Consider the following 19,054-nt stretch of genomic DNA (forward strand, 5'->3'; position numbering starts at 1 on the left):
TATAATTTTTGATCAGATGAAAGATAAGCTTGATCCTTCCTTTCAAAATTCTGTCTTGCTTAATGGTTCTTCTCCTGGTCACTTTTATGTATTCCTAGTGCAAGGCATTTTGGTTCCTACATTTCATGTGTTGCTGCTAGAGTAGGCTGCAGTTCTCTGTGACTTTGAACTGGATTATCAGCTTTGAGAATATTAAGTTATGCTATGTTATTTGAAAACAAAAGCCATTCCTCCTGTCCTGGTATCACGATTTTGGTAGTGACAATGGGACATAAAAAAGTAACACATCCAGATAAATTGAGCTGAAGTATGAAGGTTTCTTATCTTTACGCACGTCAACCTATTCTTTGGTGGGGGTATGCACAGTTCTCAGAATGTCTAGCAGTTTGTCCATACTTATGAATGTGGGCATCTTTAAATGGCTAACCACTGATTTATTTCACATAATTAAATCTGTGCTGGTGTGCCCAAGTTGGGTAGCGTATGGGAATTCAAAAATTAGTGTAAGCGTATGAGTCTGAGAATGTCTGCCTGCTTGTATCTGTGGGCATGAATAAATCTTTTTAAGCAATTCACATAGATAACACATTTCTGAGTGGGCTGCATGGCTATCTGTGGGCATAATCTGCTAAAAACATGGGGCACTCCCAAGAAAATGTGAACATAAGGAAAACCCTCCATATGTTCTGGCATGAAGTCCATACATGAAACAGTGAAATGAAAGTACGTTTAGTAGGAGTAGACTGGCAAAAAACAGTTACACAGCATGGCATGGTATTTTCAGAGACCCGAGTTATCAAGGAAACGCAAGGCTTTAACAGTGATTTGTCATGGCCAGGCCTTTGGGGAGATGAATGAGTGTTCGGTCAGTATTGTGTAGGGGAGCTTTAACATCAATCAATCAGTCTGGCTTTATTTTATACACTCACCACCACTTTATTAGGTACACCTTGCTAGTACCAGGTTGGACTCCCTTTTTCCTTCAGAACTACGGTAATTCTTTGTGGCATAGATTCAACAAGGTGCTGGAAACATTCCACAGGGATTTTAGTCCATATTGACATGATAGCATCGCGCAGTTGCTTTAGATTTGTTGACTGCACATCTATTATGTACAGTGCATCCGGAAAGTATTCACAGTGCATCACTTTTTCCACATTTTGATATGTTACAGCCTTATTCCAAAATGGTTTAAATTCATTTTTTTCCTCAGAATTCCACACACAACACCCCATAATGACAACATGAAAAAAGTTTACTTGATATTTTTGCACATTTATTAAAAATAAAAAAACTGAGAAATCACATGTACATAAGTATTCACAGCCTTTGCCATGAAGCTCAAAATTGAGCTCAGGTGCATCCTGTTTCCCCTGATCATCTTTGAGATGTTTCTGCAGATTAATTGGAGTCCACCTGTGGTAAATTCAGTTGACTGGACATGATTTGGAAAGGCACACACCTGTCTATATAAGGTCCCACAGTTGACAGTTTATGTCAGAGCACAAACCAAGCATGAAGTCAAAGGAATTGTCTGTAGACCTTCGAGACAGGATTGTCTCAAGGCACAAATCTGGGGAAGGTTACAGAAAATGTTCTGCTGCTTTGAAGGTCCCAATGAGCACAGTGGCCTCCATCATCTGTAAATGGAAGAAGTTCGAAACCACCAGGACTCTTCCTAGAGCTGGCCGGCCATCTAAACTGAGCAATCGGGGGAGAAGGGCCTTAGTCAGGGAGGTGACCAAGAACCCGATTTTCATTCTGTCAGAGCTCCAGAGGTCCTCTGTGGAGAGAGGAGAACCTTCCAGAAGGACAACCATCTCTGCAGCAATCCACCAATCAAGCCTGTATGGTAGAGTGGCCTCGCGGAAGCTATTACTTAGTAAAAGGCACATGGCAGCCCGCCTGGAGTTTGCCAAAAGGCACCTGAAGGACTCTCAGACCATGAGAAACAAAATTCTCTGGTCTTATGAGACAAAGATTGAACTCAAAGTTTGGTGTGAATGCCAGGCGTCACGTTTGGAGGAAACCTCGCACCGCTTATCACCAGGCCAATACCGTCACTACAGTGAAGCATGGTGGGGGCAGCATCATGCTGTGGGGATGTTTTTCAGCGGCAGGAACTGGGAGACTAGTCAGGATAAAGAGAAAGATAAGTGCAGTATTGTACAGAGACATGCTGGATGAAAACATGCTCCAGAGCGCTCTTGAACTCAGACTGGGACGACGGTTCTTCTTTCAGCAGGACAACGACCCTAAGCACACAGCCAAGATATCAAAGGAGTGGCTTCAGGACAACTCTGTGAATGTCCTTGAGTGGCCCAGCCAGAGGCCACACTTGAATCGGATTGAACATCTCTGGAGAAATCTTAAAATGGCTGTGCACTGACGTTTCCATTCCAACCTGATGGAGCTGGAGAGGTGCTGCAAAGAAGAATGGGCGAAACTGGCCAAGGATAGGTGTGCCAAGCTTGTGGCATCATATTCAAAAAGACTTGAGGCTGTAATTGCTGCCAAAGCTGCATTAACAAAGTATTGAGCAAAGGCTGCGAATGCTTATGTACATGTGATTTCTCAGTTTTTTTATTTTTACTAAATTTGCAAAAACCTCAAGTAAACGTTTTTCATTATAGAGTGTTGTGTGTAGAATTCTGAGGAAACAAATGAATTGAATCCATTTTGGAATAAGGCTGTAACATTACAAAATGTGGAAAAAGTGATGTGCTGTGAATACTTTCCGGATGCACTGTATATTATCCATTCCGCCACATGTCAAAGGTACTGTAATGGATTGAGATTTGGTGACTGTTAAGGCCATTTAAGTACAGTGAACTCACCATCATGTTCAAGAAACTAGTTTGAAATCATTTGAGCTTTGTGACATGGCAAGTTATTCTCCTGGAAGTAGCCACCAGAAGATGGGTACTCTGCAGTCATAAAGGGATGGATATGTTCAACAACAACAATCAGGTAGGCTGTTGCATTTAAACAATGCTCAGTTAGTACTAAGGGGTCCAAAGTGTGTAATAAAATATTCCCCACACCATTACACCACCACCACCAGCCTGAACCATAGATACAAGGCAAGATGGCTCCATGCTTTCATGTTGTTGATGCCAAATTCTGACCCTACCAAATGAATGTTGCAGCAGAACTCGAGACTCATCAGACCAGGCAACATTTTTCCAGTCTTTTATTATCCAATTTTGGTGAGCCTGCGTAAATTGTAGCCCCAGTTGCCTGTTCTTAACTGAAAGGAGTGACACCCAGTGTGGTCTCCTGCTGCTATAACCCATCTATTTCAAGGTTCAAAATGTTATGCATTCAGAGTTGCTCTTCTGTATATTTCAGTTATAATAAGTGGCTATTTCTATCAGCTCAAACCAGTCTGGCCATTCTCCACTGATCTCTGGCATCAACAAGGTAGTTTCACCCATAGAACTGCCGCTCACTGGATATCTTCTCTTTTTTCAGACAATTCTCTGTAAACATTAGAGATGGTGCCGTGTGAAAATCCCAGTAGATCAGTAGTTTCTGAAATACTCAGAATAGCCCATCTGCAACCAACAACTATAACACGTTCAGTGTCACTTAAATCACCTTTCTTCCCCATTCTGATGCTCAGTTTGAACTTCAGCAGGTTGTCTTGACAATGTCTACATGTCGAAACACATTGAGTTGATGCCATGTGATTGCGCGATTAGATATTTGCGCTAATAAGCAGTACCTAATAATGTGGCCAGCACCATTCACCGCACACACCATTTATAGATACTTCCTTCACAAAGTGTAGAAAAGTAAAACCCTAAATAAAATTTAATTAAATAGAGCAAGTGAAAAAGGTTGCATGTGTCATATAGTTTACTCTGGGATTTTGGAAGTTAGGCACTACACGTCAGGTGTATGTACCCTTTATAATGTATTTATTTAACATGTTTATTTGCTAGCTCTTATCTGATGTGGAGTTCTCTTTGAGGTAGATCTGAGAATCTTACATAATCATGTAAGTGAGATTGCAAGTCTCCACAAGTTCCGCAGAAGAAACAGTAGCTAATATTTAGAAGTTAAGCTGTCTCCCCTCGAGCCACATGTCTACTGTATCATGTGAATTTCCGTCTGCGAGAGAGCAGCAGTGAAAGAATTTGCCATCCTGGACCCTCATCCAGCATCCACAGGTGTGATTCACAGCACTATGTGACTGTCCCTGGGGATGACCAGACCTTACTTCAACAGCAGTACTGATCACCTTCACGTGCCTTACAGCCCAGTAGACCGACAGTCGGTGATCTGTTCCAATCCTTTAAACTAAGCGCCAGCAGGCAAAAGCCTTTTCTTGATTAATGGTGCAAAGACAAGGGAGGGGGGGCTATGGTTGATAAACCTTCATGTGGTGTGACATGCAGTAACTTGCTGACAGCCTGGAGCCGAGAACACAGTCGAGAGGAACGGTGCCCATTAAAGTGAGAGTGCCTACAATCTCTCTGAAAGCCTGTAAGAGCCCTCACTTCTGGAAGCACTAGAAAACGAAGAAAAGAGAAAACAGATGTACTGATTTTCTAATTCTATATTTAGTTGCTAAGTACAAACACACCATACACAAGCCACAGAAAGAAGACTAAAATGTCACTGCGTTGCAGAGGGTGTCTTAGTTATTGCTGCTGTGCTCCTTCTTGCTCTCTCAGTCCCCTACATTTTCAAAAAGCCCTTCAGTAAGTAACAAATGTCCCCTTTTCATTCTTCCAGGCTAATGCCCTCTGTAATGAATGGCTAGCCATTTACTGTGTATGTCTATACGTCCATCTGTTTGTTTTTCAATCTTTGTACCTATGAATTTGTTCACCTATTGTTCAAAGACACACTTTTGTAAGAAAAAATGTTTAGGGCAGCCTATTGGTACAGATATCTCCAGGGAGTTGACTTTGATTCCTGAAAGGATGAATGTCTGTGTGGAGTATGCACATCCTCCTTGGTAATTTGGTTTTCTCTGATAGCCCGTTTTAGTTTCTCATCATTGTGTTGGCTGTTATCTTTGCTTCAGCGTTTAGACCCCAGTTGGATTGGTAATGAGTTGTCTACTGTCTGGGATCTGCTGCTTGTCCTCTTGTTCATTTGGATTTCCTCAGGGGACTATGCTTTGCTCTCACAGTGCAAAGACATGTGGTTGGTTCACCTTTAATGTAAGTGCCCTAAGATGATCTTCATTCCCATCATAACATGTTGTAGCTCAGCATATCAGGTGCAGAAAATCCATTCATCCATTTTCTAAGCCGGCTTTTTCAGTGCAGGACCACAGGGACATTGGAGCCTATCTCAGGGTGAATACACACACACATAAGCAGCTAACCTTCATGTTTTTGGACTGTGGCAGGAAACCAGAGCAACCAGAGATAACCTATTTGGACACAGGAAGAACATGCAAATTCCATGTACAGAGCACCTTAGACTCCATGCCCTGTCCATGCTGCCCTGGGGGCAGAAAACAAATACATAAAATATTGTTTCCTTTGTCTTTTGGAAGCACTTTGTGAAACAGCACTGTGCTTAAGTAAAGAAGGAATGATAAAGCTTTCAAGTTGTTTCCCGTGTTTCCTCCTTCAAAGGGAACATCAGAAGCACATAATGACCATCTTACATCGTTTTAATGAAAGATGGGAAGGAAAGACATAGCTAAATAAACACATAATTCAACACAACACAGCTTATCACCATTTCCTGTTGTTTTTGTCCCTTATCCACCATGTTAACCAATCTGCTTCACTTAAGAATCTGTAAGTAGGCTGATATGATACTTTAATTACAACCACATACAGTAAGCCCACTGCCTCTCATAGTCTTTGACAGCACAGCTTATCATTTGTAGTGCTCTAAAATATACATCATAGAAGTGGCTGCACACCAGCAGAAACTCATATTAATTCTGCTAGGCCTTGTTGATTACATTTTCTTGTTGATTAAGAAGCAAAGTAGTGCACAGAATGTGACACCTTGTCTCCAATTTGAAATTGACACACAAGAAACAATCCACTTCTCGACATATTTCAGACACATGGAAATGCCACCAGGATTTTACGGGATGCGTCACTGGCTGCACAAACAACTGGAGTGGACATCTGTGTGAGTAGACAGGCCACCAAAGTGGAGGAAGCTCTGTATGCACAGATGAAACTATGGGGAAAACAATTCTTGAGGAATAATCTAGTTGTATAGTCTGCAGAAGTTCTCCTAAAATCACAAAATATTAGAAAAGGCCACCCAGTGTCTAGTGAAATAGAAGGCATGTAACCCTTACAGTGTTGAGAGTATTAGGGGCTGACAGTAGCCTATCTAAATCTAAATCTATCTAAATTCCTCCAGGCCAGCAGATGTCAGTAAGATGTTTGCAACATAGAGAGCAGCAGTTTACAACCTTTTTGACTTGTGGATTTGCAGAAGACTGAAAAAATCTTCACGGACTGAGGGGGTTAAAAATATAATAACCTTATTTACTTTGTATCATAATTTGTCCAATCAGTTACTGCTGTTGAAATACACATGTGCTGGTCCTTTATAGAGCAGAAAATCTACTATCCAGATTTACTAACATTAAATTGGACAGCAGGGTTCCCCCAGAAGTTTTGAGCATCTAAATTTACTTACTTCCCCTTAAGGATTTACTCACTGTAGATTGTATGTGTAAGCTGTACTTGGAGTTTCAAGTGTCCATATTGAATACAATTCGATCAGAAGGCAAAAGGGGCAGTTAAATAAGGGGTCCCCTTAGGGTTCCGAGTGTCCAGATTATGTCTACACCTGATGCATAGAAAAGGACGACATTATTTTTGTTCAAAATGTTATCTGGAAAATGTTCACATTGACTATAAACATGACGTGAGAATTCACTGCTTTTCGCAAAATACTCGACAGACCAGAACCGTCCCACAGCGATACAGAAGAGGCACCAAGTGACACAACAGCCCATCTGAGAGTGCTACTGTATACAAATCACTGACCCTTGTAATCATTATGGAGGGCTGCCAAAATGACCCTCACTTTGTTCTACTCACAATACATGACTTGGAATTAGTCTGAATAGCTCTTGTAACCAGTCATGCAGTACAATTCACTTAAGGAGCCAGCACTAAAAACTGAGGACTGACAACATTTTAGCACAGGAAGCCCTTAAATATTACATGCCCTCTATCTAAAACTAGGTACAAGTTGTTCTGAGGTGAGAATCTGATGCTGGCATTTATGCCATAACATGATATTCTTTGGCCCCCAAGCAAATGCACTCCTGAAATTCTCACGCTCTTTTAATAATTTAACACATAATTTAAAGCGAACAACAGTGCACTGAACTACTTATTACAAGGTAAAAAATGTGATTCAATTAAAACTTGGTAGGCCCCTTTTTTGTGGGCATACCTTTTATTTAAGTGTTAATGTAAAATTCTTATGTATCCCTTTTTAAGGATATGCTTTTATTGTAATTCATTTAAAATTTGTATGCTTTCTTTTTTGCTGTGAAAAAATGTTCTTTGTATTTTTTAGGTATTTATTGATGCCAACCCTTTTAGAGGAACCAGCAACCCACTACTAGCTCTTCCAACCAGTAATACAAATTTTTACGGGCTTTCTGCTTTGTATTTGGCACTCAGTATGAAAGACACTATAAAAATGAGTTAACTGATTGCTTTCATGGAATAAAAATTTCAACTAATTTTTTACACTGGCTCATGCATATGTGGTCCATTCACAATTGAAAGTTAGACTTTCACGAATGTGCCCTGTAAAGGTGTGCTCTATGCTGCCGGCACTGGCACTGGCTTCCTACGACCCTGTAATGGAGTTCAAAAAATGAATGAATACATTTTGAAGGATTGCTCACTCCCACTTACCACTTCCAAGACCTTATTTGTGTGCATTTTGCTCTATGAATTTAAAATTAAACTTTACAATGAATTATTTATAAAGCAAAGCACTTTCTTATCATGCACTGGATATCAGACTATAAATATTGCCAAACTGGAACATAATAGTCATATGCTGGTAAATATCATTCAAACAGTTTTGTTCCATCTCCTTGCAACTTTATATCCATGTTTAACATTTTAAGAATTTGATGGAGATAAATGACAAAGTATGAAAACAAAGAGCAAATCCTGTTGGGTATCTCAAAAGCCATGTGCTGAGGCTGCACTTGTCAGCAGCATCGAGGTCACGTTACAAAGGGCTGAGACTGTGAGGCATGCTAAAGTGCTACACTTAGTTGGTTAGCTAGGTCCTCCCACATTCCTTGGTGCATCGGGCAGTAAGTGCTCTCCAATGGACTCGATCTGCTGCAGCGAGCTCAGCTTCATGCAGTGGTAGGTCGACAGTTTTCAGGAATCCCAAAAAAGTTGACCTCCAAGTGGCACATGGCCTGCCGGTTTCTCGTGTTCTCTTTGGAATCCATGCATGGCAAGCTTTGGACTGCATTGAGTGGGAAGGTGTAGTATGTGTCCAGCTAAGTGCATCCTTCATTCTGTAGCAATGTCTTCTTCCAGTGATCTTATGCTACACCACTTCAGCACCTCATCATTTGTAACATTCTCTCTGTATTACATGCCAAATATTCCCGCGAAACCTGGAGGAACATGAAACAGACTGTTCACAAGCTCAGTGCCTTTCACCAGCAGTGCCTCCGATGACGGCAAAGCACTACACTTTGTGTAGTAAAAAAAGGGCAAACACTAAACTAGATAAAAGCCCTATTGCCAGCTAATGCAATGTGTGAAGACCTTTGTATGAAAGAGCTCAGCTCTTAACATTTTCTGGAAGAGGAGCTCAACTATGAAAGACAAGGAGCAGAAATGGCAAACCTTTATACAAAACACTAAGATTAAAGAAAAAAGAAGTAAATAGGAAAAAGTTAAAAAAAGGCATAGGTAAAACAGGCAAAATGAATGACATCCAAAACTAAAACAGCACAAAAGGCTACACAACAAATGTTTTTAAAACGTACCTATGCATTTTACAGAGACATTGTCTTTAATACAAAGTTACTCACATAAAATGCAAGTGACTCCAATACCTGTTAATATTACTTGTGTAATTTACTATAAAACTAATAAATTAGTTTTTAGTTTACTGTATATACAGGTAGACTCTTCACAGGCTACACCATGAAATAAACCAAGTGCAGAACTACAAACAATAAGACAAAATACAAGAGCATTCGCCATATGGAATATTAGGAATAAGTATGCTTTGATAAGCAAACAACAGTACAAGATAGCAGGTGAAGTGACATCACAATCGATACAAAAGAAACAATTAGAAAATAAACTACAGACATCTGAGATGCAAGAAAGTAACAGTGGGTCTTTAAGGATGATCTGAATGATCTGGTTAGTGCTGCTACCTCATGAATTCACCGTCCTAAGATTGAGTCTGTGCAGTGTCTGCACACTCACCTCCTGGGTATATTCTTATACTGGGCGTTCTGGGTTTTCTCAGAGATCTCAAAAGATGTATATATGAAATGTCAATTAACTCTGTTGGTGTGTGAATTAATTTGCTTGCAATGGACTGGTATCTCATCCAGAGCTGCTTCTTAAATTGCACTCGGTGCAGTTGGGATAGGTTTAGGTATATCCACAACTCTGAAAGGGAAAGTAGTTTTAGTAGTAGAAGCAGCAGTAGTACTGTCACGTGTGCAGGGTACAGTAAGATTCTTACATGTACATCTGATCAACATACTAATTATACACTGTATAAATGTGGCCACTACTGGAGCTTCATGCAAAGATCTAGGGAGAGAGTTCCAAAAAATCACGAGTCACAATATAAAGCAAACAAAGCTATGTAACAATTATTATAACAAGAAGATCCCAGATGCCTGGCAACAATGAAAGGTTATCTGGGATCTTTTAAAAAAAGAAATAAGAATTCAGTCTTACACATTTTCTTTAGGTGAATCATTGGTACAGTGGTTTGTACAGTTGTGCCAAACCTTTAATAGCATGCGGCCAAATACCTGTTTTGTCACTGCATTTGTTCAGCTTTAGTGTTAGTTCTGTGTTTTGCGCCCACATTCGAAAAATGTGCAGGTTAAGTCATATGGTGACTCCAAATTGGGCAGTCTGTGCAAGTCTGTATTGTGATGCACTAGTGCTCCATCTAAGACTGGCCCATACGTTACACTTGTTGCTGTTGAGACTGGCTGCAGGGCCTCAGAAACCTGAAATATGTTTAAGTGAGCTTGCCTGTGGAACGAAAGTAATTGTGCAAGAGCCAGTCATGGAGTACTTTGCCTTAGTGGAGCGACACTCAACAGGATTGCCATTTTCCTGGCACAATCAAGTGCACATTCAATGATGTATATTTTGTTCAGATGGTATACAACTAGTTAAAGTGGTAGTCTGCATCCTTTAATTTATTTAGGAATGCCATGAGTTGTTTTCTACGTTCATAACAATTTAAACAAGAAATGCACTAAAGATTTATTAAGTGTTTTGAGTATGGGAAAGTTACTATATAAATAAAATACAACATTAATAATAATAATAACAATAATAATAATAATTAGTTTGCAATATACAAACTTACTTGTAAAGTAGGTTATGTATCTTATTCCAGTAGGCCATGTTTTTAACCAAGGTGAGCATTATGCAATTCTAGGTGCTGGGAGGGCATGGCTGAAATAAATGTAAATGGCAATCAAAAGTAGGAATTGTAAACTATAAACTATGAAAGTATGGTAAACTAAAAAAAGAAGGTGAAGCAGAGCAGATGTTGTGGATTTCTTTTAAATAAAATGTCCCAATGTCACTCTGCAAAGGGCTCAGTGTATTATATATTTGCTTATTCAATAGAGCTACTGGAGAGTGTCAGGTGAACTGTCCATTCACCCAGACGTATACATACAGGCGTCGATAAAAAAGACATCTAACAAGTAGTAAGTCATTCTAATCATCCTATAGACTGCAGAAAGCCACTAGGAAACTTAGAAACTTAAAGTGCACAACTTATGACAATTCAAGCTATGACATGCTTTAGGTGATACTAAAACAAACATCCTTTGTTTTACATTAGCAATATATAGGAATATACACAGGTATAAAATTGATTATACTGTACATATATAAAAAACATAAAAATATTTTTAAAAATACATAAACAAATACTTTCCCTCAAACAGGGAACTGCTAAATTATTTGTTAGAGATCAATCAGGAGAGCATTATAATCTTTTGTAAGCACCTCATTTAATAACAAACAACACCGGCTACCAAAGAGAACATTTCAAGGCCTTTGTTCCTTTGCTAGCAATATCTCTTAATTTAAAATGTAATTCCTACCTGAAATATTGAACAACACCATACTCTTAAGTCATATGCCTTTTTTTCCCTTCCAATGCCACATCTAGGTGCTTGTGTTGCGGTTGAAGGGAAAAGAGAGCCGCCAGCATCTGGTCTCCAGACACTTTGAGTCTAGCAACCTGCCTTGGCTGAAGCTATTTCAGCGCTCATTACCCTGATCCATTATGAAGACACAGTCATTGGCGCTGTCCTGTAACGCCACATCATTTATGACAAACTGCTGGATGGGAAATTGAAAATAAAATTACACCCTTGCCTTAATGCCTCATTACCAACACTAACAGTGCAGGGAGGTCTGCACATTGCAAGGAGGCTGGGGTGCGATTTTCAGATGGCCCGATCACTCATTGTAGCTCAAAACTCATTTCCAGAGAGGAAAATTGGGAGCATGAAAGGATACTGAAAAGGACAGCAGAAGCAGGGAGAGGAAGAATCAGGCTTTGGCAGAGTCCAATGGGCTCCTGATATCAGCAGCAGCCACTAAACCACCAGTGCAGCTGAGACTGCAAAGAGACGAGTGAAAAGCAAGCTGGCATCCAAACATTTAATCCGAGCAGCAGCCGCACATGGGAAAAGAAACCTGCTTTTAATTCCCAAACAAGACCACTAGCACTCCACTAGTTACCTCATGTACACCACTGGCTATGCCATGCGCACAATTTATATTGGGATAACTTCCCAAACCATTTTTGCATTTAATTATAGAAAAAGAGTGCAGCCGTAAACAGGAGGGTTGATGAGTCGTTTTTTTTTTTCTTGTCTGTTCAGAAAAAAACTGCTTCACTATTCAAATTGCGTTGGTAACAAAACCTTTTTCACTCCAATTCTTAATAAAGACAGCAATTTTCTTCTCCAGACACATCCAACACAGTGACACAGTTGCTGTCTCACAGATCCAACATACTGGGATGTTATTTTGCTCCTGGTCTGCGTGGATTTTCCTCCAGGCATTCCAAATGAATGCTTCAAATTTTCTTCCACATTCCAATGACATGTATGTTCGGTTAAAGGGAATTCCAAATTAGACCCTGTGATGAACTTGCATCCCTAACTTGAGATGAATACAGCGGGGACAGACTCAGACTTATAATGACCATGAAAACTATACTGAAATGCCTGGAGAATGTTATGTCTATGAAAAGAAAGAGACCTACTGATGTTTATTTTCTTTCTGGAAAGAATTATTCATAACATGATTTAAACAGACTGCCTTAATTTCAGAATGGGTTCATTATATTTTTTACTAGCTGTCCCACACGGTTCCATCCGCGTAGTAGTGAACTGGATAAACTCAAAAAAATCAAAAAACAAACAACTATCACTAGCTAAGCAGAGGCAAGGTACGTTCCAACACATCACAAGAGGTACACTGACGAATGGATGCTGGCACGTGAGTGAGGAGGGCTCCACCTGGCTCCCTACTCATGATGTCATGCTTTCTCCTCCCATTGGCTCGCAGCCTTTGTTGCGAATAAATCCCTGTGATACTTAGCATGATGAGAGAACACTCAAAATCAACCGGAATGTTCAAGCAAATTCTAGAAAAAAATCTAATCTAAATCTCTTAAGTAGTCTTCTCATGTAAAGCGGACAGACAGACAGATGTTGGAGAGAGAGAGAAAGAGAGAGAGATAAATAAGTCCATGTGTAAGTACTGTGGATTTAGCCCGGCTACAGACTGTAAATGTAGAGCTCAGACGGACTCTCTTGCACTGTTTTGCTGACAATTTGGGGGAACCAAACTAATTTTTACATAAGGGAAAACGGAAACACTGCCCATTTTTATTTTTTTTTTTTATTTGTGCTTACGATTCCTGTGTGTCTCTACTGTGAGCTGTGCATGCTAAAATAGTGGCAGAATTTACTCTTTCACATTCAAATTCAAATAATGTTTTCACTGGCAATACATTAAGTTTATTTTGGCCATTGAATAAAAAACTTCACAAGTAAATTGTGATAAATGAATAAGTACAGGTCCTTCCTTGTTCTTGAGGGTTTGAAGATATTAGAACTCTTTGTGCACCTGCTATCTCTTACTCTCTGGCACACACTACTGGATTGCTTGCAGCTTGGAGCAGTAGTAGATTGAGTTACTTAAATTAGACAAGTCTCTCTCAACATTTGTATCACTTTATATCTGTATTAAATGTGTTTATTAAGTAGGTTACGTTTTAGAATATAGTGGTGTTTAGCTCCTGTCTCACAGCTCTACAATCCTTGTTCCTAATTCAGGTTTAGTCACAGACTGGCAATTTGGTTCCAGCCTTGCACCCAGGGCTATCAGGATGGGGGTGGCCCTGCTCACAACTCTGATCTCACAACCAACATATATAAAAACTGATGGATTGATTGTTTTGTAAACTGTCTTAATCCTAAATTCATTAAAACAAATGACAGATTGAATATATACTATTAACATATTATTATGCCTATGCTGAAAGAAATGCACATTTGAAGGTGGAAAGTTCAACGGGGCAGGGAGATAAAAAGAATTAATGTGGTCAAAACAGGAAGTCTAAAAAGTTCTAACACTTAATGACATCCAAAAAGCATCAGGCCTAACACAATAATTAGGCAGGGTGCCTAACATACTCACCAAATGTACAGTATATCAAACTTTCTTTTTTCTTCAACTTCTTGACATCTAACTATGGCTTCATTTCCTTCCACCAGGTGAGCCATCATCTCCCTTCTTACCACCTCCAAGTCAGAAAGGACTGGTGGAAAGAGGTGGCTCTATAACATTAGTCAGAGAGCACTTTCGAGTAAACCCGGAACAATCTCTTCTAAGGGCCACTGTGCTGAACCAGACAATAGAGTTGGACAACACCTGATCAACTGCCAGTTACATGGGGTAACAGGAGATCACTAGTAACACATCGTGCTCTCTGGTGTCGTCTACTACGTTGAGTGGCTCTCTTCAATGACTTATTGTCTCCCACTGTCCTTCAATTTATTTGAATACTTTCAAGCAGTCATCCAAATAAGTAGCCATTGTCAGTGTGTCTCTTATTGAGTTTTTTTATAGCCCACCTACAGCCCTAACATTTCAAAATCTAAAATCTTGACTCATATCAAACCTTCTTTTATCACATATATATCACATTCACACACAAAGAGTGTACTTATACCTATACGTGCCCCCATACTCATTCACATACATTCAGTATGTAATTGGCAGTACCATGTCTTTCCCACCTTGTAATGGTTACTGCTGATAGAGCGCATCTGATTTCCTTTCTTCCTCTTTCCCTGTCTTTCATTTTTATACCAGTGCTACTGCCATCCTGGTTCAGCATAAAAATATGATGACCTTTATAGTTCTCTTTGTTTCCCTTATTATTCCTTTCAAATTCACTTAATAGGCAGCAAACCCCTTGACATTGGTATGATTAGGGGACATTCAAATCAGGCTGCTTTTTTTCTATTAAACCAGCTGCAGCCCTGGCAGACTATATTCCATTTAGATTGGCGGCTGATTCCATCAATTTGAGCAGCAGTGACATGTAATGATTTCTCAGAACATGGAAAGCAAACATTTTTGCATTTATTGAGCCACCTTGACAACAAGATTGCTCCCTACATTACAAAGGAAGACATTACAATAATTAATTACCACTCTCTGGCTTCCCTCTACCCAAGCCAGCCACCGCATGTTCATATTCCTAACGTCTTCTCAACAGTGGGCTAACAGGTAAAACACTCAACAGATATGCACAACCCAAAGTAAACCACTTCTGCCAGGTGAGGATGCACTGATTGATAGTAATTATTTTATAGCTTCTAAACCTATTGGTATTAAAACACAACCATGCCTCAGCTTATCTGTCATCCTCTAAATGGGGCGTCCAACTCCGATCCTTGAGGGCAGCAGCAGCTACAGGTTTTCATTCCTGCCACTTCCTTAACCAGTGAATGTCTTGGGTATTTCCCTTTTTTTAAGATTCAGTCCCCTGAATTGCTTCTTAACTCCATAAATGACGGCCAAATAAAATGAGATGTGAAATAAGCCACCAATTCAACCAGTCCAACCAATTTCACTCCTTGTTAATTTAAACTGTTATTTAATTCTGTGGTTTGTTTGTGCTCTCCTTCTGCCATAGCAAACAATTCCAAAACTATTGATTTTCTTTTTTCTAAGATCATCATCCAAATATTTTGTAGACCTGAGAAGATCAACACTAGTGCGATTTTCACCTTTCTTTATTTTCAGGTATTTTAGATGGGCACAGGTTGCTGGTCATGTGTTGGCTGGTTTTGTATCTCATTATTATTTGGATGCCAATTCAAAAAACAGTTAAAGGGGCTGAGTCTTACATAGAAAGTCGATTAAAATTGAGACAGAAATTAATTAGGAGCCAAAACTGGTCACTGACTTAAGAAAAGGGTTAGAATGAAAAACTGCATCCACTCTGTCCAGATACTATCTTGGTGGGCCACTCCTGCTCTAGAAAATGAGAAGAAAGGATGGTACACAATGAAATAAACAAAAACAGATGATCGAGCATACATGTTTTTGTAATGTGGAAGAAAAACCAAAGTTATTGAACAATCGCTTATATCAGTGGTTCTTGGTTTTTTTTTCCTCTGGTCCCGATTTTGCCTTTTTTGTTCCTCCAAGACCCAGAATCACTGCCAATAGTCATCACATTCCGCTATGGTGAATTGCCACCAGCAGGCATCCCTCCTGCTTGGAGAATCGCAGGATGCCCAGGATGACCTATAGCAAGATACCCTCACAAACCATATGTGTCCCTTTCCCATTGTGCACTACTGTCAATCATAACTCTGTACATCCCAAATTCAGACTTTACTAGATCAATAGTTTAGGAATCCATGGCTCACATAAAAGATGCTGCTATTTACATTTGGTTCTGTATTACCTTTGGACAGAATACCAATGCACCACCAGAAGACTTTTAGACATATCTTGATACAGTAAGGGCCGGTTTATACTTCACGCTCAGAATACGTACACACACGCATCATGGCTGCCACGCGTGCCCAGCATTCATTTGGCACATCCTCCGAGCACGTCCTCAGAAATTAACACGACGCATGCGCAAGTTGAAGTACCAGCAAAAACTTGGGGGGGCGCAATGTTACTAAGTTGGAACAGTATCAGAGTCAGAGTGATGTGTGATGAATGGTTCGATGTGGTGAAGCAAAATGCCAACATACAAGTGCATTCGTGGTGCTTTGATATTCAAGCGTTGCAATTTACCCAACATAATGACACGATACATTTTAAAAGTCTCACATACCATTATCTGTGCCGTCTTTTTTTTTTGCACCCGAGAAAAAAATTAAGGACACAGTGAAAAGGTGTATTTTGTGATTAAAGTGGGAATTTCAGCTTTAATCTCAAAATGTCCACTTTAACCTCGCAATTTATTTTATCATTAAAGTAGATCATCATAAATGTCATCTTAAAACCGACCCAGTTTTTGTTAATTTCTACATGCTTCTGGGGCTTCCTCCTGAACTTATAGCAGCGGCAAGCAGCAATAGATCGCCACACAGAACACACTAAATTTATGATATTCCAGCTCTCTGCACATTTAGAATCTTTAGATTTATACTTGATATCACTTTCATGATGAAATGCATTAAAGTATATATGTTAAATTTTACAGATAAATCGTGAACTTCATTTAAATAATGAATGCTGTTAATAATTACACATGTGGGGGTGGCACGGTGGCAGAGTGGTAGCACTGCTGCCTCGCAGTGAGTCACATCCCTGGTGTTCCCTGCCTGGAGTTTGCATGTTTTCCTGGTGGCTTTCCACAGTGTGCTCCGGTTTCCTTCCAAAGACATGAAGGTTTGGGGATTGGTGACGCTAAAATCATGCTAGTGTATGTGTGTTCTTGCGATGAGCTGATGCCCCATCCAGGAATTGTTTCTGTCTCACACCCGATGTTTGCTGGAATGTGTGCATCCCTGGATTGATGGATGTAATCATTGAACATCCTTTTCAGAGATATTGTCGCAAGTTGTCCTCGGAATTTAATGGATGTTTCAAGCAATTCACAACACAAAGAAGCCAAACAGTTTTTCACCATGATAATGGTACTCGTACTACCACCTTGTGAAATCTTCCAGATTTAAACAAAGTACACACACAAGTATGAACAGTACAACATTTGTGTAGCAGTACCGTCCACAGGCACAAGGATCACATTACATGAAGTATAAACCCGGCCTAAGACAGCCCAAACTGCATGCTTCATGTGACTGAGCTGCATCATCACACTGAGACCTTCAGTCAGCAACACAATGACAGAAGCACTGGTTCTAACTCATGGCAAGCTGGTCACTCCGGGCCAAGCCATCTCATCAGCTCATTAATCACAAAATCAAAGAAATCTCAGATTTGGTGAAGCCCCTTTAAATCAAACATCAATACAAACATACAACACAAGGCAAACAGTAATCATCACTCAGCAACAGGCAGCAACAAACCAATTTAGCCAAAACACGTTCATCACAAATCTGTAGAAGCCATGATTGGTGGATCACTGGGTTACAAAAGAATGCTGAATGTTGTATTGTGCGAGTTTGAAGTAGGTGTTAAAAGTGCTTACCTATTTGGAGACAAATGAAGTGGATATTAACTAGATGTACTGGCTGAAATGGATTAAATGGGTTAAAATAATGGATAAGGAATGATGGATAGAAAGACAGACAAGCAGAAGGGGATACATGGAATGAAAATAAACAAAGCACCTAAAATATGAGAAATTGGTGGAATGCTTGGTAAATAGAAAAATTACATAATATGGCAGTAGAATAAAGGGCCAAAGATCCAACTGCCCCTTCTTAAGAAATCACATCACTACTGGACTCTGTAAAAGGCTCCAAAATAACAACCAGTATATTGCGACACGTGTTTAAAGCCAGTTTTTTTGCCAGATTTTATGATGTGTTTGAAGAACGCAAGCTTAAATAAAGAAAACAACTTTATATAATTACTTCAGAATTTTGGATACTTCTAGCAGGGTTTTGTCTCTAAAAAAGCTACATTCATTCACCTTTACATTAAAATCTTATGTCCTCCTGTCCTGAATGTAGAGATTTTAATTTTTTTATTAATGGAGACGAAATTTTCACTCACTGTTTCAGATGCAACTTCATGTATAGTTTAAGCATAAGCTCTTTAGACTTGTTTTCCCCATACAGAAACTTAAAACGCTTCCAATGCATTTGCCTTATTAATCTGTAATATATTCTCTCTGGCTACAGAGAGATTGAATTAGTCCACTAGGAATCATAAGTATATTTCAAATGGTGTACAGATCCAAACTATTTCAATAAATGTTTGTGATATATCCACTATTAACATGGTCCTGTGAAATTACAACAATGATACCCCAAGCACAGAGATCACAATGTGTACAATGTGAGATAGGAACTTCTAACAAAATACATTATAAAATGAAAAAGAACACTAAAAAGGACAGCATAACGGGGAATGCATTTTTAGACACAGCAGCCCTTAATTTCCCTACTGAGCAATATCACCTGTCCTGTATTTTGCGACATGTACACAGTGGTGGACTGTAAGCTAGATGGGATGATGGATGGATAGATGGATGGATATTTTCTCAATTACTTGCCTAGGGAACATGCAGCTCAGGAGCAAAATAATATTTGATGATCATAGCAGGAAACAGAAAATCCTCTCTGTACAGTATTCTTAAACTATTTTAT

The 19,054-nt window shown here is 39.5% G+C and overlaps 1 protein-coding gene across 8 annotated transcripts in view; it reads right to left on the reverse strand.

The window, feature by feature from the left end:
- sema6e (sema domain, transmembrane domain (TM), and cytoplasmic domain, (semaphorin) 6E) overlaps positions 1–19,054 on the reverse strand; it is a 384,951-nt gene that overhangs the window by 357,445 nt on the left and 8,452 nt on the right. For 2 of the 8 annotated variants that reach the window (XM_039750609.1, XM_039750601.1), the window contains exon 2: positions 10,570–10,658. The exons of the other annotated variants lie outside the window; for them this stretch is intronic. The gene's annotated coding sequence lies outside the window, so the exon portion shown is untranslated. The remainder of the gene's footprint in view (positions 1–10,569; positions 10,659–19,054) is intronic. 8 annotated transcript variants of the gene reach the window in all.

This window comes from Polypterus senegalus, chromosome 1, assembly GCF_016835505.1.
Source record: "Polypterus senegalus isolate Bchr_013 chromosome 1, ASM1683550v1, whole genome shotgun sequence".
Lineage (NCBI taxonomy): Eukaryota > Metazoa > Chordata > Cladistia > Polypteriformes > Polypteridae > Polypterus > Polypterus senegalus.